The 23,175-nt window shown below is 33.8% G+C and overlaps 1 protein-coding gene across 8 annotated transcripts in view; it reads right to left on the bottom strand.

The window, feature by feature from the left end:
• Window positions 1–23,175, bottom strand: part of Fut8 (fucosyltransferase 8) — a 311,483-nt gene that overhangs the window by 205,662 nt on the left and 82,646 nt on the right. For 6 of the 8 annotated variants that reach the window (XM_047539070.1, XM_047539071.1, XM_047539068.1 and 3 more), the window contains exon 2: window positions 7,508–7,598. The exons of the other annotated variants lie outside the window; for them this stretch is intronic. The gene's annotated coding sequence lies outside the window, so the exon portion shown is untranslated. The remainder of the gene's footprint in view (window positions 1–7,507; window positions 7,599–23,175) is intronic. 8 annotated transcript variants of the gene reach the window in all.

Here is a 23,175-nt window from a genome sequence, read left to right as displayed (position 1 = left end):
ACATTCAAGTAAATCTAATTAAAATTCATGGAAATACAACATCCTTAAAAATACAAACTCCTAGTTCTTTAATGCAACTCTTTAATAGAACAGACTACATATATATCGATTTCTATCCTATGACTATGTCAAAGAAATCATACTGATTTGACACAAACTCAACAATATTTGATTTAATTCAAAACTCATTTAATGTGATTCACTTATGAGTCCTGACCTTAATTACTCAACTAAACTTTAATACTGGTTTAATTAGTCCTTTCTCTGATAATTATCACCAACAAAAACTTTTCAGTACTCATTAATTTCCAAGATCCATCCACAAAACCATTATGTCAATAAAATCTCAAATCACTTAAGAAATAAATAAATAAATAAAAGCAAAAAAAGATATGTTCAAGTGTCTGACTTCCAATCTTAGTACTCTATGCATATTCCTTCTATATGTGGCTATTCCAAGTGAAAAGTCCTTTAAGTCCATAACTTCCTATTATCACAATAAATTACATTAAGTGTAAATGCAATAAGCTATTACAGTCTCCCAAAAAAAAAAATCTTGGAGATTCACTTTCCCTTATTATCCTACCAGATATTGTGATTTTGTGTCCAAAAGTCCTATCTAGCAAAACTCACATATTCATGTAAGATTTTAGCAATTTAACATTCAAATTCAGATTAAACAAAAACGTCCTAGACTACATTAGGAATTGAACTTGAACTACCACTTTATGAGGTTGGGAAAGATAAAATAATCTGCTCTCACAACTAGTAACTAGTAAATTCAAGGGCAGGAATCCAGACATTAGTGATGCCACAAGAAGAGAAAGAGAAGTAATACTTGTTGCATGATAAATATGTGTCAGACATGCAACACACTTTTGAATACCTTTCCTCATGTAATTCTCACCACTGCTTTGAAAGGTAAGCATTATCTCCATTTTGAAGATAAGGAAACTGAGGTAAGAGGTGACTTCAGTTGACTAAGATTTATACACCTAATTAGCAGTCAAGAAAAGACAGAAATCCTAGGATTACACATTGATAGATTTTTGTCCGCAAGCACTACTTGCTTGATCTGAGGAGGTTAGTTTGATTTGTTGTGTTATTTTTTTGTTTTTATATTCGACAGAGAAGGAAACAAGTTCACTGATCTAATTTTAATAAGATGATTTCTAATTCCTTGAGAGAACCATATCTGTGTTGATGATTTCTAGTAGGGTCACTATGATGAGTCTACCTGGCCTGTTTTAAGATCCTCCATATTTTATAACATTATCATTTCCTACCTTAACTACTCAGTAAATAACCTTGCAATGCTTAAACAAAGATCTGTTTATCCCAAGGCTTCCAGGCTGCCATCTATATAAGAAAAGGCTAATTCCCACTATTAGCTCCCTTTTAGGATGTTCTCTTAAGAATAAAGACTAGGACCTTTATAAATGCCAATTAATGCAGAATACAGAGTTTAGCTAATAAATGCCAAGTGATAACAATGATGCAGCATTTAGCATGCAAATGGATGTCAATCCAGTATTAATGAATTAATACAGAAACCATTTTATCATCAAGAATATCTGGTTTGCAAAGAATCAGACCCCTTCTTAAGTCAGATGCAAATAACATAAACCAGTTTGAGCAACAAATAGGAATTAAAGTGTACAGAAAGAAACTGAAATACTTCTCTGCATCCTATCCAATGTTCCTACATTTCACTAATTTAAGCTTATGATCCTGCCCTCCACCACCTAGCTTTATAAGAAAGAATAAGCAGTAGGATAAAGGTGGTCTTGGGTAGGAAACACCACCATTTCAAACAAACAAATTAAAAAAAAAAAAAAAAAAAAAATCAAGCCTAAATTATTTTATCTCTCCTTTAGAAAGTTCAGAAATTTGTCACACAAAGTATTTTATCTTCTATTAGTCTTCTAAATCCATTTCAAAAGTTTCTCTCCCTTTACAAATTCTCCCATCCTTTCTCATCTGCTTATGTTCCTCCTCAAGATCAATCAAAAGAATAAGTTAGAGATACACAGTGAGCTCAGGTCAACAATTATCAAACATTAGCTAGGCCAGAATGGATTCTTATTTAATAGTGCTTTTCAAATTTTGTTGTATTGAAATCAAGAGTAGTATGAAACAGCTCAAGAAAGCAGTAATGGAATCAGAGAGTACCAGCTAGGTTTCAGTTGTTAAGGTCTATAACTCCATACCTCTTTTCATTCAGTACACCAAATTTGAGACAAAAGAAATGGGTGGGTTTTTCAATCAAAAATTTAAAACTCTTACCCTGGAATATTTAATAGGTAGAAGAAGGGAGGCAGGTGAGAATGTGTTCTATTTTTTAAAAAAGAGTTCCTCATCTTCCCTTTCTCTGATCACTTATATGATACAGGCCCTAAAGATAAAAAATTAAAATATAAAAGAATCCTGAAGTTTCTTAATTCCATTTTCATTTTCTTAAAGGATGAGTATTTCACTGTGTTAAATTATGTGGTCTATAAGGCTGGGGATGTGGCTCAATAGTAGAGTGCTTGCCTGGCATATGTGAGTCCCTATGTTCAATCCCTAGCACTCCCCGTCCCCTCAAAAAAGTAGTCTATGGATGTCAATTATGTCCAGTGGAATGATGGTGCTATTGAGTTCAACTATGCCTTTAATGATTTTCTGTCTGCTAGATTTACCTATTTTGGATAGAGGAATGTTGAGATCTCCAGCCGTAACAATGGGTTACCATATTTCTCCTTAACACCCCATCAGTTTTTGCTACACCCTGTTGTCTGGCATACATACATTAAGACCGTTACACTTTCTTGGAGAACTGGTCCCTTTATAACAATGTTATACCTCTCTTTATCACTGATTACTTTCTTCACCCTAAACTAACCTATCTAAAATTAATATTCTTTCTTAGAATTAACATTATCTTTCTCTAACCCTTAACTTTTAAATGTATATGTCTTTGTAATAAAGTGAGTTTTCGAAGATAATATATAGTTGGATCATGTTTTTTTAATCTACTTTGATAATGTCTTTTAGTTGATGTATTTAGACCACTGATATTATTGATAGCTGGAATAAAATCTATCATATTTGTTCAAGTTTTATATGTGCTGTCCTTGTTCATTATTATTTCTTTTCTACTTTTTTCCTAGCCTTGTGGTTTTAACTGAGCATTTAATATGATTCCATTTTCTCCTTTTTTAGCTTATTAATATTTCTTTTTTTACTATTCTTAGTGATTGCCCTAGAGTTTGAAACATGTGTCTCCAACTAATCCAAGTTCATTTTCAAGTAACACTATACCAATTTGCAGAGAGTACAAGTATCTTATTATAAAATATTCCCAATTTCTCCTTCCTGTCCCTTGTTTCATTGTTATCATTCATTTTCCTTCTCTCTAAAGAACTTCTTTTAACATTTTTAGCAAAATATGCCTATTGACAACAAATTCAATTTTGTCTGAGAAAGTTTGTATTTCTTCTTCAATTTTTAAGCATAATTTTATAGGACACAGAATTCTAGGCTGGTAGTCGGTTGGGGTTTTTCGTTGTTCCTGTTTTGTTGTTTTTCTGGAGGATTTTTTTGTTTTGTTTTGTTTTTGCATGTTTGGGTTTTTTCTTCTTTTAACACTTAAATATTTCACTTCATTCTCTTGCCTGATTTCCTAAGAGATAAAGGATTAATTCTTATTTTTGCTTCTCCATAGATAAGCCCCCCTCCCCCCCCACAGCCCTGATTTCTTTTGTTGTATGTTTACCTTTCACTTTTTTTTTTGCAGTGCTGGGGATTGAACCCCAGGGCCTTGTGCTTACAAGGTAAGCATGCTACCAACTGAGCTATATCCCCAGTCCTACATTTCACTTTCTGCAACTAGAATATTATATGTATGTTGGAGACTGGGGGCATTTGTTTTACTTGGTATTCCTCTAAACTTCCTGGATCTGTGATTTAGTATCTTACATTAATTTAGGGAAAATCTCAGTCTTCCTTGCTTCAAATATGTCTTCTTTTTCTTCTCCTTCTGGTATTCTCAATACATATATGTTATACCTTTGGTTGTGGTCCCATAGTTATTGTATATTCTGTTCCTTGTTTTTTTTTTTTGTTTGTTTTGTTTTTAAATCTCACTTTTTTTCTTTTTTTTTATTCTGTTCCTTTTTACAAGTCGTTTTTCTCTTTGTTTTTGAAAGTTTCTTCTGACATAGCCTAAATCTTAAAAGAAATTCTTTATGATAATTCTCTCCCTGCCATGTCTGAGTCTGATTCTGATGCTTGCTGTCTCTTTAAACTGCTCTTTGGCCTTTTAGTGTGTCTCCTAATTATGTAAGTTTTCGTTAGAAATTAGACATGATGTACTAAGTAAGAGGAACTGTAGCCATGAGGTCTTTAGTAATGAGGGAAGAAGAAGGGAAAGGAAGCGAACATGATTCAAAAGAGGACTTTAGGGAATTGTCTTTTGTTGCAGCATGGGGTTCACATTCTTGATATTCCTCCTTTAAGGTCAGAGTTTTCACTAAGGACAAGAATGTGTCATTTGAAAATGGTCTATAGGAGCAAAAGTAAAACTGTACTACCAGGGAGGGTCCAGATGCAGGATCAAACTTAATTCTTAGTAAAGGATTTGTGATGTTTTGTTTCTTTGATGTTTGTTTACTGGTTTTTTGTTTGGGGTTTTTTTTCTCCTTAAATATTTCACTTCACTCTCTTGTTTCCATGATTTCCTAGGAGTCAGAGGATTAATTCTTATTTGTGTCCCTTGTTGCAGTATCAGGGTCACATTGTTCATTTTAGCCCAGTATAATAATGGGCCAGTGCTCATTTTTGCCATCTACATGCAGTTTGTAAACTACTTGTAGTAGAAGCAGTGAAACAGCAGTGACAGGGAGGTTGCAGAGAAGTTTCAAACAGTAAGTCCTATGTTTAGCTCTTAGTCTTTTAGTGAGCCTGTGCCCGTCAGCAAGTGCTTCTCAGTCCACCTCCCCACCACCAACCCCAACCCGGAGCAGGATGGTTGGAGTTAGCAGGAGTTGAATATGTCCCTTCCTCACCCTTATCCCCAAGTCTGCTAGGTTTTGACAAAATCCTAAGAGGACCAAGTAAACTACTTGTAGTACCTGAGTGCAAACCTTGTTAAGAAGAACAGAATGCTCTGGTATAATTCAAAATGATTACTTTTCCTCTATCACTGTTAGAAGCATCAGGGAATTTTTTTTCCTCTCTGTAATATTCACTGTGAGGAACTAGTCAAACTCCTGGAGGAAAAGTCACAAAAGAGGTGGTTCCCTATGACTTGGTTTTCTTGGAGTTTTTAATACTTATATTTGTTTATACTGGGCCTCAATAATTCCTAAAATTTAGATTTGTCTACACTGGCAAGAACCCTGTTGCTTCCTATGGTGGTTTCTGCCACTGGGTTTCTACTCAAATAAGTTGCAATTCTCCAAATTTGTCTTTGTCTCCAATTTTGGGGTAACAGTTTGCCCTGTGACTTCATTCTCTAAGTTAAGAACTACTGATTTTTCAGTTTATTCAACTTCTGATGTGTTAGGACAAAGTGATCACTCCTAAGCTTATTCCAGGCTGAACCAGAAACCACATTTTCATTTCTCACCTTCACATTTTACCAATTGATTAGGGTATTGATATTAACATTTATGAGGGAGAGGAAAAAACTTGGAAATTTGAATCTGTCCCAATGGCACATGTATTACCTAAAATATGATTAATTCATGTTTATAAATAATAATGATGCAAATTATTAAACAATACACTTCCTCCTTTCTTTCCGAAGCAATGAAAACATGGACAATCAAATATTGTGGGGATCATTTAGATCCCATGTCATTATTATAAATTAAAATGTTTTCTGAATGAATCCTAAATATTAAATTTCCATAGGGAATATAAAAAGAAATCTATCACTAAAAAAAGAAAAAGCTATCATTAAGTACTAGAGTTTACTGGTCATCCTTACTGCTCAATTTCCAGAATAATAAAGTCTGTTATTTTATTCCTGAAATAGCATTATCATATCTCTATACAAGTTTAAAGTTTTAGAGATTTCTTCTAGAAGAAAAAAGAATAAAGAGAGAGAAAGCTAAAATTTTATGTGAAATGTGGCACTTGGATGCCAGCCCCCAACATTTGTTATCACCATGAATTAACCTTTATGGAAAATTATTTACTTGGAAAATCTTAGTCCATAGTATAGTATTGTTTACTGGTTCTTATAGCAAGAAATACAACCAACTTTCTCCCCCAAATCAAACTGAAAAACAGCTTCTTACATTTAATATTACTGGTTTAAACTTTATGTAATTGAGTTTTAACCTACTTAACTAAAAGCATGCTGGTTAAGTAAGTTAAGGTAAATGTACTACATAATTCACTTTAAGAAACCTAAAAGCACTGTTGTAAAATAATCCTCCAAACTTAGCAAGACTATCAGAATGGCCAGACCTAGGAGAACATATTAGCAGTATATTCACTTACATATATGTAAATCTGACTTTATTATTATTTCCATATCTGTGATACATTACAAACAACAGACATCTCTAAACCCTTTAAACAGTGAACAAATAATGAACCACTACAAAATTAGGCACTCAGGGAACATTTTATGAAACTTTAATACTTTTGTCTTTCAACCAGGGGATAGCTATAGAGTTGGACAAATAACTTTTCCTAGGAAGATAATGAAGAATCAGTGTGAGTTAGGTGGGAAGTGATTTGGAGATGACCAGAAAAAGGATGGGGAAAAGAAATAAGAAGTGAAAGATTTTATAAATCATGTAGAAAAAAAATAATTTACCAAAATAAGATAGTCAAATGGAACAAAGATGGATGCTTGAATAAGATGGAAAAGAATATTGTAAAAGTTCCACTACCAATTTATAAAATATAAAACATGAGACCCCACATTCCTGAAAGCCCAAAACTACGTCAATATCTAAGTAAAACTGAGACCTAATACTTGAGAAAGTTTCTAACTACAGTAAGAACAGATTAAACAGATTCAATTATATCAGTTCACAAGAGATAAGAATTAAAAATATCAAAAGCAAAGAAAAAAATTAAACTATCCAGTTATGTCAGGTGATTGGTTATATGTGTAAAAATAAACTATATCAAAAGCAAAGAAAAAAATTAAACTATCCAGTTATGTCAGGTGATTGGTTATATGTGTAAAAATAAACTATTCAGGTGACCACAGCTATGTAAGAGACAAGACAGTCTAACAAATGGAGCACAGAATGTATACCTGCTCCAGAAATTGTCATGTGACTTTGAGAAACTCATTACATCATCTCTAGAGCTGAAATAATGTAGTCTCAGTAGACTCTGTTGAGGAATAGCAATATTCCATCAATAAAGATTACAGTAATATGGTGTTTTCTAGGTGAGGAGAATTATCTAAAGAGAAAAGGGTTCCTGACTTATAAAAGGAGAAAAATTTAACTTATTAACAAAGTTACTTTAATATTAACTGTGGAAAATGGCTTACCTTCCTTTCCCAAAAACAGAAGACATTAATGAAATCATGGAAATCCAGAGGAAGTTATTATTGCTTGAGTATGGGTCACAATAATTATTAGCTGTTCAAAACAAAAGAGAAATGTTAATTATTTTAAAAATACACATTATCTTTGTTGTTAACATGAAAAATACCTCACATGAAACTATTCAAACAAAATATATATCCTTAAATTTGACTCTCCAGGGACAGCTCCTTTGAAAATAAAGACTAATGAAACAGTTTAAATTATTTTAAAATTCCTGATCCCTAAATGTGAAGAGATTTAATTTTAAAAAATTAAATCTTTATAGTTATAATCCTACATTAATATTTTTCCCTTAGAAAGAAAATGGATTTTGCCTAAGACAGAAAAGACCCACAGCTTTAAAAAAGGAGGCAAGGAGGTTGGGAGGTGGAAGGTGGCAGAAATGTTCAAATAATTTCAAGGACAAAAAAAAACCCATGTTCCCCTCCAGAACATATTTACACTCCCTCATCTAGCATTCAACTAACATCCAACTGATGCAATCAGTCAAGTTTGGCAAATTAAAATAACAGTAATTCTGACAGACTATCTTCTATAAATATTCAAATATGGACATTTGTGTGCATGCAAGGGTCTCCACCTGCCAATCAAAATGCTTTGTTTTGGATTCTAAACTTGAGCGCTTTTTTTCATCCTTTTGTAGGAATCCCCTGAATCCCTAACTTTCATTTGAACTCTCACCCCATCTGATTAAAAGATAATCTCTCTATGGATAGCCTGAATTAAAAATTCAGGGTAACATTCCCATAAGAATCAACAGCCAAAAGGAAAGTATCTAAAACCTTTGAAATTCTAGGTCTTTAAAAACAAAAGGAAAGATCCGGGAACCAGAGAGAGTCATGAGGATCTTGAAGGATGGCAGCTGAACAAAAGATTAATTTTTTATTTTGTCTGATCAGTTATGCCTTGGTAATGTAAAACCTAGATGTAAAGAACAATTAGCACACTTCAAAAACTTGGGTTGTATTCAAAGTTCCATTTAGAAAAACTACCATTTCTTTGGTTCAAGGCAATGTCTTGTATTTTTATGACAAGTTTGAGTACATAAAACTACAAAAAGTAGGGAAACACAATCAGTATGAGATTAAAACCAAACATACTTTTTGAAATCCACAGATGACCCTATCATTAGGAGCAATCAATAATTAACAAAATTAATGGCTTTAATGAAGTCAAGTTATCTGAGGCACTAATTTGCTAATTGTTTCATTCTATCCCCCATTAGTCAGTTTCCCTTAAACATGTACAAAATTACTGAAAAGTCTCAGACCTTACAGGAAAATAATAAGTGATAGAGGCATGCCTCTACATTCAGGACAGCATTGAACTGTGAAAGAAAATTCAACCTATCCAGAGGAATTTACCCTCTTTGGTGATGGCTCAGAATATTTACAGACAGGCAGACCTGCAAGAAACTCTTACTTTATGATTACTCACTACTCAACATCCAAACAGAGGTCCAACAGTGGATCCAAACCAAACAAGTGGTTATCAAACTAGGGAAAGGAGAAGAAAAGTCTGGTTTAGAAACCAGCCTTCTCTGGGAGTTGTTAGAAATGCAGAATCTCTGGTCCTACTGAGTACATACTGAATCAAAATTAAGCATCTAAAGAGATCCCTGAGTGATTTATATACTCATTACAATTTGTAAAGCTCTGTGGGAAGGGGAATAGTAGAATGAGAGAAAAGTTATGATCTTCTGTTAAAAGCAGCAGGCCACTGTTCAGTCAATATGCAGCCAATTTTTAACCTCCAGTTTATAGCATCATTACTCCTGTCATTGTTTAAGTAAGAAACTTATTGAGAAATAGGAACACCTCAAGTACCAAAAAATGAGGATCTAGTGATTAAATCTCAGATCCCCAGAAAGTTCTGACACAGTAATTGTAGAATTAGTGGTCCTACCTCATGTTTCCAAATCACATTAACTAGATAAATTGTAGTCATGTGCTATATAATGATCTTTTGGTCAGTGATGAACCACAATACAATGACGGTCCCATACAATTATACTGCCTGGTAAAGTCACAGTCATCTTAGTTTGTGTAAGCATACTCTATGATGTTCACACAATGATGAAATCACCTAACAATGCATTTCTCAGAACTATGCCCATCCTCAAGCAATGTAAGGCTGCGATGAAAATAACAGCACCTTCTTTCCTTCCAAATCTTTAGCACTGTGAGCATTTGGAGTCCCAGTAACTAGGAAAGAGACCAAAGGCCTATGACAACATGTAACTAGAAGAGGAAGTTATATTTGCTGGTTATTCAGTTATTGTTTCTCAGCTCCAAATCTACATTCTAAATAATATTTACCTCTATTGAAAATAGAACTCTGAAGCCAGTTTTCTGTTTTACCAGGTATCTTCCTCCTATTAAGGGCGCTAGAAAAAGAATACAAGCTTTTTCCCATCAGCACTGTCTCAGCTGAGGCCCTCAATTCCAGCAGCAGCAGTTACTTGAAGACACCATCTTTTTTGGCACTCAAAAATAGTAGCAGCAACCAAGGGAGTACCCCTCCAGAGGTTCTCAATCCCAACTCTACATGGCAGTTGCTTTCTGCAATTACTGTTTCTGTGTTATCCCAGTGTTCCCCTTTTACTTTTGTCAGTCCTATGAGAACCATATAATATAACCCATTCCCTATACTAAGTTTTCTTGGATACAGTATCTAACATGGATTTTTTTCCTGAACTGATCCTAACTGATCCATCATGGAGAGATGGAAAAAAATTCAAAATGATCTTGATCACTTTGGAAAACTGTTTGTCCAAAACATGATAATCCACAAGAAAATATTTACTGCCTCTCCCCCAAAATAGATGCAAGATAGGAAATGGATGCAAGAAATAGAGTTGATAAAGAAGAGGAAACACAGTCTAAGAAAGCAATATACTGAAACTAGTATCATGATAGAAAAAACATGGCAACTCTCAAAAACATAAAGAGTCAATAAAAAGTCTGAAACAAAAGCTTTTCACTTTAAATAATAAAAATCACATAAGTGCAGATATGGAAAGAACTTTATTATTCTGCCTCTGACATTTTTCATTTTTGTTACAGTAGTTTTATATCTAGTTTGGGTTACCACACTTCAAACTGTCAAGAAATTAGGGGGAGTTCAAAGAAGATTATACAAATGATAAAAGAGAAGAATAACACGAACTCTGAAAAAAGATTTGAAGAGTCTAAAAATTAGACTTTTTAATCTACTTTAGTGAAAAGAAAACTTTTGGCCAACACATCAGCTCCCTACCAGGTTAAGAGTTCTGATCAACTGTATTTCGTCTCTATAAAGGAAATGAATTTAATATAGACAATGACAAAGTAAATGAAGACATAAAAATGGAGCTTCTTAGCTTACTGGCTCTCCTTGGCTCTTAATGCCAACTGCACCTAAGAATGACTGAGGAAATTTTTGTCAAAAAGAAAAAATGGTGTTGTTGATGATAATGATGATGACGAGCACAAAATCTTAATGCCAGAGACTTGATTTATCTGGTCTGAGGCACAGCTCATCATAATTTTAAAAATTAAAAACTACTCAAGTGTATTACATACTACAGAGGAAATAAGAATCACTTAATGGAACATTTAATAACTTTGCTACTCAAAGTAGGGTCTGAAGACTAGCAACATCCAGATTACTAAGGAAGCTTGTTAGAAAGTCTACATCTAAGGACTACTGCAAAACTACTGAATAAGAATCTACATATTAGCCAAACCCCTAAGTAATCCTATGCACATTCAAGTTCAAATAATATTGCTCAGTTTGAAAGGAATTTGAGGGGGGAGGAGTAGGAAAAAAGGAAGGGAGGAGCCATATTCCAGCCTAAAATTAAACATTTTAAGCTGAATTTTTCTACAGTTTTAGATACAAAAGATTTTGACTTTAAAACTCAAGTGTTTACTAATCATAGTAATGATTATTCAGCACATACTATATATCAGCATTGTTCTTTCTTTACAAATTGATTTAATCCTCAATACAAGTCTCTAAAGAAGATATTTTATAATCCCCGTTTTGCCGAAAAGGCAAAATGAGTCATTTAATAAATAACTTGCTCCAGATTACACAGCTAATAAGTACAATCTGAGTTTTGAATCCAGACAGTCTAAGTTCCAGATATAAAAACAAAATCATACTGTTTTCCAATACCACTCCCAAAATATGCTGAAATCATTCAAGAGAAAAGTATAATTATTGGCAATAAAAATTCTGTAAGAGTAAGGAAAAAATTAGTGTGCTTTCTCCAATAGAAAAACAAAAAACAAATTCAAGGTCTGGAGGTAGAGTTCAGTGGTAGAGCATTTGCCTCACATGAACAAGGCAAAGGCTTTGGGTTTGAAGAAACCAAGTTTTAATAGGGATATAATCCTATCAACACTATTGGGTCTGTGGTCCACAAGTAAAACAGGAGCATGAAAGAGTAGACAGTAATCCAGGAGGTTACTTAAAACTCCAACATTATTAGTATTTTGAAGTGAGTGATAATCAGAGCAATACTACACATGAGATTATCTTATAAGACAAAAAGATTTCTAATAACTACTTGTTAACTACAGTTGGGAAGTAACTGAAATCCCATGTTAGGAGAAACAGACTCCCTGGTGCCTCCTAAATCTACCTCTACAACTAACTTCTCCTACCATTCCATTACCACCACCACCATGCTTAGAAAAGTGAAGTACATAAGGCTATGATTATTTTTCACAATGAAAGAAGTATAACATAAATTTAGTCTGGTTTTCCTCTTCTGCCCCCCACTGCTCCCAACCTCTAAAAAATATGCACTTTCTTTCCACTTGTCATTACAGAAGGCAAGAACTCCATTTCCAATAAGCTCCAAATGTTACTTCCATAAATGTTAAAGAAGACTTTTAAAGAAGAGGTCAGATAGAGGCTATCGGTAAAAAGCCTACTAAAAGTTTTAATAATTCATGTGAATTCTAAGTAGCGTGATACAAGAGTCAAAGTTCCAGATATAAATAACATCATTGCACTGACAAAAAGATTGAATTGAAAATATGCAAAACTGTATCTTATATTTAAAACAAAGCATGACTAAGATATTTTAGTTTCATTCAGTCCAATCAGCTCCTTTAAAAAAAAAAAAAAGTATACTTTTCTTCATTAACAATGACAAAGCCCTGGTGACCTAGTTTTTGAAAATGAAGAGAACAACAGATAACAAAAACAAAGTTATAGCCAAAGAGATTTGGGGGCTAAAGACACCAATAAAAAGACTCAATAAATGTAATCTTCTAAACACATAAGTTTAAAATTATGACCTGAAGCAGTTTTGAGTAAGATTACCTAAAGAATCTTAAAAAAGTAAGTTCGAGGTAAGCATGATAAGAACACAGCTTCACTTCCTAAAAGTCAAGTAAGACTTCCCAGGAAGTCACTACAGATAAAACCCAAAAAAGAGCGTTTTCAGTGGGCAAGACAACAGTCAAAAAGTAGAGAAGGAGCATTACTGATATGATGCTTTCATTAACTAATATGACTAATAAAATGACTCAAGTCAACACTCTTTGAAAATTTCCATCATCTTTTAATTATTCATATTAGTTATGTAAATTATCTGTACTTATTTTTTTCCTGCTACTTAGCACCAGAAAAATCACCTCCTCCATTCTTCTACTTAGCTTTACATATAGCATGTTCTCAATCTGAGCAGAATGCACACTCCCATTTCTTAGGTTAGCCTTAACTTCTGATAAAGGTATATGCTTAGAACTAACATAGAAAAAGTAACAACAACCAGTTACTGGACATACATTACAAATGGTCATGAACTTGTACATAATTCTATTCTATACATAAGAATTAAATTATATACAGCATATGAAGTATGTAACAGTATCTGCCTATAGTAAATAAATGCTCAATAAAAAGAGCTTCCATTATCTCTAACCTTTATAACAACACTTGGAGGTAGTTGCTATTTATTTCCAATTTGTAGTTGAGGAAACAGGTAGAATAACTTGCCCAAAGTCACAGGGATAGTCAAGGGGTAGAGACAGAATTCAAGACAATAATTCATGGAGAGCAGAGCCTCAACTCCATTACAACCTAGCTAACAAGGTTATAAAGCAGGAGGACAACAACAGCAGATACAAAACCATTCAACAGTCATAGCTGCACTTCATAAGAATTGTCCTGAATCATCTCCAGGTCACTCATGGCCTAGGCATCCTCTTACAAATATTCCTATATGACGAAGAGTTGAAGAACATGGATAAGACTATGATGGATTGCTAAGAGTGCTTAATGTTTCATAGCACTTTAAAATTACAAATTAGAAAATCTACATAATAATAACTCCATAAGGAATATGAAAAAAATATGGAAAGTTAAAGGATCTAATCTAATTAGACGTACTCATTAGATAATTTAATATGTGTCCATATCTAAGAAGACACATTCTAATGATATGTAAACACATTCTCCAGGAAAAAAAGTCAGTAGCCAAATGTGGTCATTAAGCATATGAAATATAGCTAGTCCGAATTGAGGCATGCTATAAATATAAAATACACATGGATTTTAAAGACTTATATGACTAAAAGAATGTAAATATCTCAATGATATTTTTGTATTGATTAGTTGTTAAAATGAAAATACTCTGAATATACTAGCTTAAATTTTAAAACTAATATCTTTACTTTTTTAATATGGCTATCAGAAAATTTAAAACTAAATGTATGGTTCACATTATATTTCTATTCAACAGTGCTGATCAATCTATCAACTAATGAGCATAAACTTTTACTATTCCCCCTTTCAATCTTTCATGTTTTTTAGCATCATTAAATCTTAGTCATTACAACAGCAAATCACAATTCCCTTTCCCCCTGACATGCAAAGATTACATTTACTTATCCGTTTCTAGTTTCCTTCCTTTCTGATATCTTCATCCAACCTTAAAATGATGAATACATTCTATAATATTCCACCCCCACCTACAAATCTCACCCAAGTTACTGGCCTTAAAATATTAATCTTTTGTCTCTAAAGACTATCACACTTAGAGAAAGGAGGGTAATGAATTTTTCTAAAATGGACCTTCAGGTTATTTCAAAGAGGTAATATGTGGTAATATTAAGGATTTAGTCACTAGAATCAAAGAGCCACACATTAACCCTGCCTCCTACTGTATACATTATTATAGCACAGTTTCCTTCTCTGCACAAAGGCCAATACTATTATCATTAAATATTAAATTAATATTTCATTTGACTAACATTTAACATTAAAATAACAATTCCATAAGTTGTGAAATAACTTAAGAAAAGCATTTAGGACACTACCTAGGATTGCTGTTATTGTTATCATCATTTCTCTTTTTGTCGTACTTCCTACCTATCATTCTCTCTTTTTCTTCCTGGCTGCCCCATCAACAGACTCCCTCCTATACTAGTCTACAGTATATCCAAAACAAAAAAAGTTAAAGAACACATAACCAGAAATGGAGAAGGAGGTCATTTGGAGTGGAGGAAAAAAAGAAAAAAGAAAAAAAAAAAAAAAAAACTCCAACACCAGAACCCATAAGAAAATAGTTTGCATCACATAATAAAAAGATTCCTCATTATGAGAATAGTCAAGTCTGGCATCTCATAAAAAGTGTCTTCACAGGGGTTTAGAATAGGTTATTTCTAAAGTTCCCCTCTAAGGAGACCATCAAGGTATCCATACCAGATTTTAAAAATCTACAACCTATCTCATTGGCAATACTCATCAATTATCAGGTCTAAAAACTAGCTTCGTGTGGCACTCTGACTTGGCTATTGATCCTGCCTACAAACCTAAGAAAGAAAAAGAAATCAACAAGTTCCCATCTACAGCCATTGGAGAGCCCAAGTTAGACTTTTACCATATGTCAAACCAAGTAAAACATCTGTCCACTCTTACCCAAGAGTTCAAACAGCAGAAAACATATATGAAAAGATACAAATTCCTATATAGTCACTAGTAACAAACCAAGTCTTACATACTTAGAGCAGATTCATATGGGTAGCCCTTTAACTAAAACCAAAATAACAGTAAGCTAAATTTCTCATTACCCTTTTTAAATTCTGCTGTATGTTATAGACATTTGCATTATATTTTATTTCCTCTTTCTCTTGAGAAAGACATCTTCCTGAATTCTAAAATCTACAGCACACATCTGACATATTAGATACTCAAATATTCGTCATGTTGACTGTTAAGTATGAAAAAAAAAATTTACATCTGTGACTCACTGCAGTTTATAAAAACACTTTCACATGACTTCATGATTGTCTCCATAATCAGACAGTCACATCAAAGACATAGTCTCATTTTTGGCTAAGCAACTGAACCTACAAGTCCAAACATATAATTCAACATTATTCACTTCTGTGCATATTAATAAGGAACCTTTAGTTGGAGACCATTCTGGTCAGAGGCAACAAAACCAGAACTTCACAGCACCCTACCACATCACATCATATCATATCACATCACATCACATTCCATCAGAGTTTCTCTCAGAGAGAACCAGCAGGGAAGAAAAAAGATGATGATAGTGAGGAAAAAAAGTCTGATAATAAGCTTAATCTATGGTCAGTCTCTAAATAAAATTAACTTTCTATCCACATTTCATTTTTCTCATCTTATTAAAGTCTCAAAGTTTTATGTTCCTTCCTAAAAGATTTTTCAGTCAAGTTTCATAGTTGTACCATCATCAAAATTATACTGCATCTCAATTTTACCTATCTTCCCTCATACCTATAAATCAATACATGTTTTAAAAGCCATGCAAGTTTTGCAAATACTGTGTCCTGTTCTGTCTTAATGAATGCACTTGATTACTCTAAAATGGCTTCTGCTAAATTTTACCCTAACAATAACCTATTATTATTCTAATATTCCCACTTGACTTGTGTGAGATAAATCCAGCAATTTGTCTATAAAAGTACTTTTAATAAGCAATCAGTCAACATTAGATGACATTTAAGATTATTATAAAGTTATTTTATAAAGGTAATTTGCTACCTATTATTACTCCTGAGTTCATGTTTAGAAAGTCCTATATTATCTCCTATTTAATCAGTGACTTCTCTGTTTCTGCATGAGTAATAATAAAAGTTAGTCTAGATCTTTGGATTTTCTTTAAGATTTAAGAGTTTCTAAATCAGGGGATTAAATCCAAGTTCATTTACCTTCTAATAGCTGGTTTATTATTTTAATGCATATATTTATATTTTGCCCACCTATTTGAATTCATGCCTTATACAGCTTTGTACCCTTACTGCTTTGAACGTGGTGCTATTTAAATCTAGGCATGTTTCACTTGGCATTCTAACTGAAAGTGTTAAATTATTGGCTTTAGCAGAGGACTTCAAATTTCCCTCTGTGTGATTCATCAAAAATTCACTACAATTTTAAACCAAATTCTGTGTAGATAACACTGTACAACTGTAATTAAAATCCAAGTTATGCTATTATATTCCATGAGCAATATTCAGTATAACAAGCACCTGCAAAAGAGATGGGAATTATTGGGAAGGGGAATCTGGCACCAAACCGCGCTTTGAGCCACAGTCCTCCATAACCCTAACATTCAATACCTGACTAATAAACTGAAAAACAAATCTCAAACCTTAGAGTTCCATCCATTCCCCTATATCATAAAGCTATAAAGGAGGAGAGAAGGACTACCACAAATATGTATTCGGTTTTAGTGTATTACAATGAATCCTGTTCCAAAAATTAAAAGATTTGCCAAATTTGTGTTAAAATGAGACTAAAGACAATTTCTGTTAAACTTTGAAGAAATATTTTTAAAACCATAGATATAGGCTGTCACAGATATATCCAATCTGTAATAATGTCAACCATTAGTTCAAATTTAGATTAAAAACTATTACACTTTAAAGTAGTTTTAGAAAAACTACTAGGTCTTGATTTAAAAAAAAAAAATCATTGAACTCTGTGGAATACATGTATATTTATAAAATTCAATGCAGATACAAGCTGATAAAAAATAATTTAACTATGAATAGAGCAGTAGGAGAACTAAAAGGTTGTGGGAACCTTAATAAAAAGTCATATGTAATCATCACATCTGCATGCAGTTACACATATGGCACCCAGTTTCGGGAATCCTAAGCTTACCAAATCTCTTATAACTAAATTTGGGTTATTTGGGGTGAGGGAAAGAGATGCAAAAGAGGAGTAAAGGGCCTTCTAAAACCCCTATTTTGACTAAATGTGCAGCTGTAATTACAGATGTTCTGAAACTTTTCTTGGAACTGTCTAATTATATTTTTTTTAAAATAATAATAATTAAAAGTAGGTTTTTCTTCTCCCTCACCATTTCATCTATTTTATACAAGTATGAAACACGTCTTTGAACCAAATGACAAGTATGCCTGGTACCAATAAACGACACACAGAATCCTTTTCTAAATAATTTCAAAGTTATTTTCTAATTGTGTATTTACTCAAAAATGCTACAGCACGCAGCAAAAGGAGCTTACACACACTTTAAGACACGTTTTATATTATATTTTAGATGTAATCAGCATTTTAGTTAATTCCCAGGTAACTATTCAAAAGAAAAATTATCTTTAAAAATCACAAATCTATGGAATGCTTAAACTAACTGTTCTGGTAATTTTCAAAATGCCCTTAAAAACTATGTTTTTTCTCAGTTGCATATTTTTATTTATATATGAGGACAACAGGAATTTCTATTAAAAAAATCAAAAGTAAGTGAAGATACTTCCTTGGGAAGAAAAAAAAAGAATAAAGAAGGCTAGCAGATTCCTCAAGATTCAAGATATGGAACTAAAAAAGATTACTCTCCCCCCAAATTAAAGAAAGCTAGAATAGTGAATATTTGCTTCATGTTACAAATGGAGGAGAATGAGGTTTAAGTCACCAGTGACTTACTGCTTAGTCGTAGATAAAGGTTCTCTACCTTCATCTGGCTACCAAAAAGAGCAATGTTATTGAAATTCTTTTGCTAGTTTTCTGAACAAAAAGAAAATCATAAATAACATTCTCATCACTTATGGAAAAATACTTAATAATACATGATGATACTAAAATATTCATTATATCTGGCACATTTATTCTGAAAGTCTTACAGCAAATCAAATAAATTTTCCATAGCAATGGTCAGTGTATCTATGTAGAAATAGCAGACATATTGTCCTCCATATTTTTTCTGGTTCAAGTTAGTTTTAAAAATGCAAGGTTTAAAAAAAAAAAGCAAGGTTTACATTGAGTTTGATAAGAAAAGAATAAGAAACACTTCTGAAAAGATAGGAAGAAATACTCCAATAATGTTAAACGTGGTGGCCAAATATTCATATTTTTCTACTTTCTTAATAGGTCAATGTCTTCCACAAATGCTAATCAACATAAACCCATAGATGCTAATCAACATGGACCAAATTTAAATTAAAAGCTAAGTAAGAGGAAGCCACAAAGCAAGAAGCAAACTAGCATATAAAAGATGATGTATGTGTTCAAAAGGGATACAGGTAATTTAATTTCAAAGCATAGATTATATTTACAGGTCATGGCTCACCTGCTGTGAAGAAGTACCTCATCAGGCAAAGAAACCACATGGAGCACAGACAATTTACCAAACGCAAGCCTCAAGCAGCAGCTGAAGATAATCAGTAGTGCATTAAAAAGATACAACAGTTGATCCTCTCAGAAACAAGCTGAACTCCCTGAAAAGCACAGGTAGGTTTTAAAGGGGGTTGGATGCATGTACCTTTGTAAACCAACTTATCAAAAATGATCTCATTTGACTTCTACTAGAATCATCACAAAAAGATGAGACAAAATGAAAAAAGTCAATTGCAATTTAAGTTGAAGATGTGTCATCAACTAAAATAGCTGCTGCAAAACCCTATTCAAATCTCCCTTCCAGCCATATGTCTACTCTGAAGCTTTTCATTATCACACATTACTGTTTCCTTTACTACAGAGCACCTACGTAGCAGAATCTAAGATAGTACAAAGAAGGTAGAGAGCAAAGACTAAGAACTTCCAGCACCATGAAATATTTAATTTCTTGTTCTTTTAAGATGAAGGAATTCAACTTAGAAGACATTGCCTTCTAAAATCAAGAGCTATAACGAGTTTAAAATCATGACCAAAATAAATCTAACCCTCCCTTCTATTTGGAAGGTTAAGAGTCACAAACAGGTGTTGGAGGGGGGAGGGTGCTGAAAGAGTAAATGACAGAAAATTTTACTGTGAAGACACTGGAAAAATTAAGAATCTTCCAGCCCTGTCATGTCTATCCCTACTACTACCACCATTACCATCACAGTTGTAGCCCTACTTTAAAAAAAAAAAAGAAAAAAAAGAAAAAAAAAATCCCCCATCCTTCACCCTAGGACCCTTTTCCTGCCCAGCATTTTCTAATACAGTCTCATACTAGCAGTGCTCTGGTTTATTTGCTTTCAAACTAAGAAAAGTTCCAGGATATCAACATAAGAATTTGTGTCATTTTTGTTTCCTTCATAGAGTTCACATGAACACTGCTGCTATGTTCATTTAATCACTAGGTAAATATGCAACATAAAAGTAAAGCTTCCATTGGTCATTTCATTTTTATTTATTTCTGTACTGGGGATTGAACCAAGGGTTGTCTACAACTGAGTTACACCCCAGCCCTTTATATTTTTTTATTTTGAGGTGAGTCTCATTAAGTTGCCCAGACTGTCACCGAACTTGCAATCCTCCTGCCTCAGTCTCCCAAGTAACTAGGATTACAAGAGTGTTCTACCACACCTGGATCTATTGATCATTCTTTTAAACAATAATAAAACAAAGACAAACATTTATTCAGCATCTAACTATTTATGTAATTGATTCTAGTTGATCTTCACTATAATCTTTGAGATATTCTTATGCTAATTCTATGGATGAGAAATAAGGAACTTGGTTTAAGAAATTTACCCAATTATCAAGTGGAAAATACAAGATTTAAACTCTATTATAGCAGGTCGACTATTTCCTGTCAACCAAAGCCATCAGCTACACTGCCCTACCTCAAACTATTTGTCTGTAAGAAACAACTGCACTCTTCTGAAACCCCTCGTTTTGTTAGGTCTATTTATTTGAATTTTTCAATCTTCATGCTTTAAAATATTCTTCATATAATTCATCTCATTTCCATCTCTTCCCATACTTTCACCAATGTCCTATAGACGTCTCCCATTTAGTAATGCTGAACATAACTTTACAATTAAAACAATTGACAGATTTCATTTGGATATGTTCCCTAGACGATCCTTAGTTTTTCTTCATTCTTCCTATCACAGTTCAATATTCAGGCTCCACTAGTATGCATTATAGATAATATTTTAACTATTCAAAAATTATATAGGGATAAAATGTCAAATTTTGATATACATGCAAATAAGTGCTTTGGAGGCATTCATCTTACTAGAAAAAATTACCAATATAAATTCATACATAACAATTATTTTGACCACCAAAATTAATGATGTTTAAAAATAAAAATAAAAATAAATTGAGGTCAAGATGTAGCAAGAAAAACCAGCTTTTTATTCTCACTTGAAATGAGAACAACAAACAAGGCCAAAGAAATTAAGAAAAAACAGCAGTTCTCAATAAAGTAGACATCAAAAGAATCGGAGCTAGTCAGTTGCAGCAAAAGCAGAGATGCTGGATCACCACAGAGGGAGAGAGAACACAGAGAGAAACCCAACTGCAAAAAACACTGAGATCAGAAAAGCAATCTGAGGGAGCTGAGGCAGGAGGATTGAAAATTCCAAAGACAACCTCAGCAACTTAGGCCCAAAGCAACTGCAAGACACTGACTCAAAAAAGGACTGGGGATGTGGATGGATGGTTAAGAGCCCTGGAGTGTAGTAGAAAGGAGGGGGAGAGGACGGGGTGGGGGAGGGAGAGGGGAGGGGAAGCGGGCGGGAAAGCAGCCTGAACTTAGCTGATCCAGAGGCTGTACAGTGAACTGGTGTTTGAAAAGTGCTCCATACTTCCCAACTGGACGGGGAGAGCTGAGGCAGTAGCCAACAAGAGGTGGCCACACGCTAATAATTACATTATAGATTCAAGTTGGAAAAGGGGAGTCCAACTCACTTCTCATTTGAGTCTGGCAGCTCCCGTGAAAAGCTGAAAGGGGTGGGGACTCTGAACAGGCGGGTGTGAATACAATCAGGGACTAAGCTTGGGAAAGCTGTGTTCCTGGGCAGTAGAGTGTGTAGAGGACTGGCTCCCCTGCCCCACAAGTAGAATTCTTGGGAGGCTCCTAGGATCCAAACCACTTACAGAGATCGACAACTTCCTGGCCCTAGGGGTAGGCTGATCTACCCTCTCCAGAGCAGATACCACATAACAAAGCCTGTTAGGCCTGATTAGACCTAAACCCAGCAGGAGGAACTCCTCCAATGGAACTCTGCACCACCCCCAACGTGGGGGCGCATCAATCCTGTCTGTTCAGGTAAAATTCCAACTGACAGTACTTCCCACTTCATCCTACCTTATAGTGGTCAGAAGGAGACAGAGCTAGTGTCTTAGGCCACTCCAACTGGCAGTTCAGAGAGCAACACCAAAAAAAAAAAAAAAAGGGAAGAGGTTAACAACGCCTAGTCCTTGCTGCTCTTGTTCTCTCCCCCTTACCTCCCTTTCAGTACATAGCCCAAGAAGAAACGGAAAAAGCAACATTTGGGCACCGCCGGTAACCATCCACTCTTGTTGAATATTTCGAACATCTCTGTAGAGAAAATCTCTTCGTTTTTCATTTAAAACCTTTTTCTTTCTCTCTCTTTTGCAGGGGGGGGGATGTTTTGTTTTATTTCTGGTGTTCTTGCCATGCTAAGTTGTTCATGGACATATAAACATACACATATTTCTTTTTTTCTCATTTTTAAAATGTAGTGATTTTTCCTTGCCTTATCTTTTCAGGGTTCGGTTTTGGGTTTGCTTATTTTGGTTGTATTTTCTTTCTGTTTGTTTCTCTTGTTTCTATTTATCTCTTTTTTTCTCCTGCTAACATTCAAATTTTTTTTCTCTTTTTCTCTCCATCTTTACTTTATTTCTATTTGTTCTCCTTCCTTATAAACATCTCCTGCTTTCTCTTCTGCATTCTTTCTGTTCACTTTTTGAAATTATAAAGTTTATTCTACCTTCCTATCACATTTTATTTTCTCTTAATAAACTGTATTTTTAACATGTTTTAGGACTAACTGGTTTATATAATTCCTTCACCCACCATTCATGCAGTCAGAAATATTACTGTGGACTACATATTTGACACTTGTTTGCTTTAATGCCAGATCTAGCTCATTATTATTTATTTTTTCTTTTTTTTTTTTTTTTTTTTTTTTTTTTTTTGCTGTTGGCAACTGCTGACCCAACAATTCCTGCTGTTTTTTGTGGCAGTTAACACTATGGATGCCATACTAGGGAACATTTATTTTAATGCTATATATTATTTGCATTGGTTGTTGCTCTTGTGTGTTTCCCCCTATTTTGTGAGATGCTGGGAGCCTACAGGGACAGTACAAGTTCACAGGGTACAGACTCTTCGGCTGAACTACACCAAAGACAGAGGACCTTGCTC

The sequence above is a fragment of the Sciurus carolinensis genome, chromosome 2, assembly GCF_902686445.1.
Source record: "Sciurus carolinensis chromosome 2, mSciCar1.2, whole genome shotgun sequence".
NCBI classification, from domain to species: Eukaryota; Metazoa; Chordata; class Mammalia; order Rodentia; family Sciuridae; genus Sciurus; species Sciurus carolinensis.
This window is presented reverse-complemented; position numbering and strand designations above follow the sequence as displayed.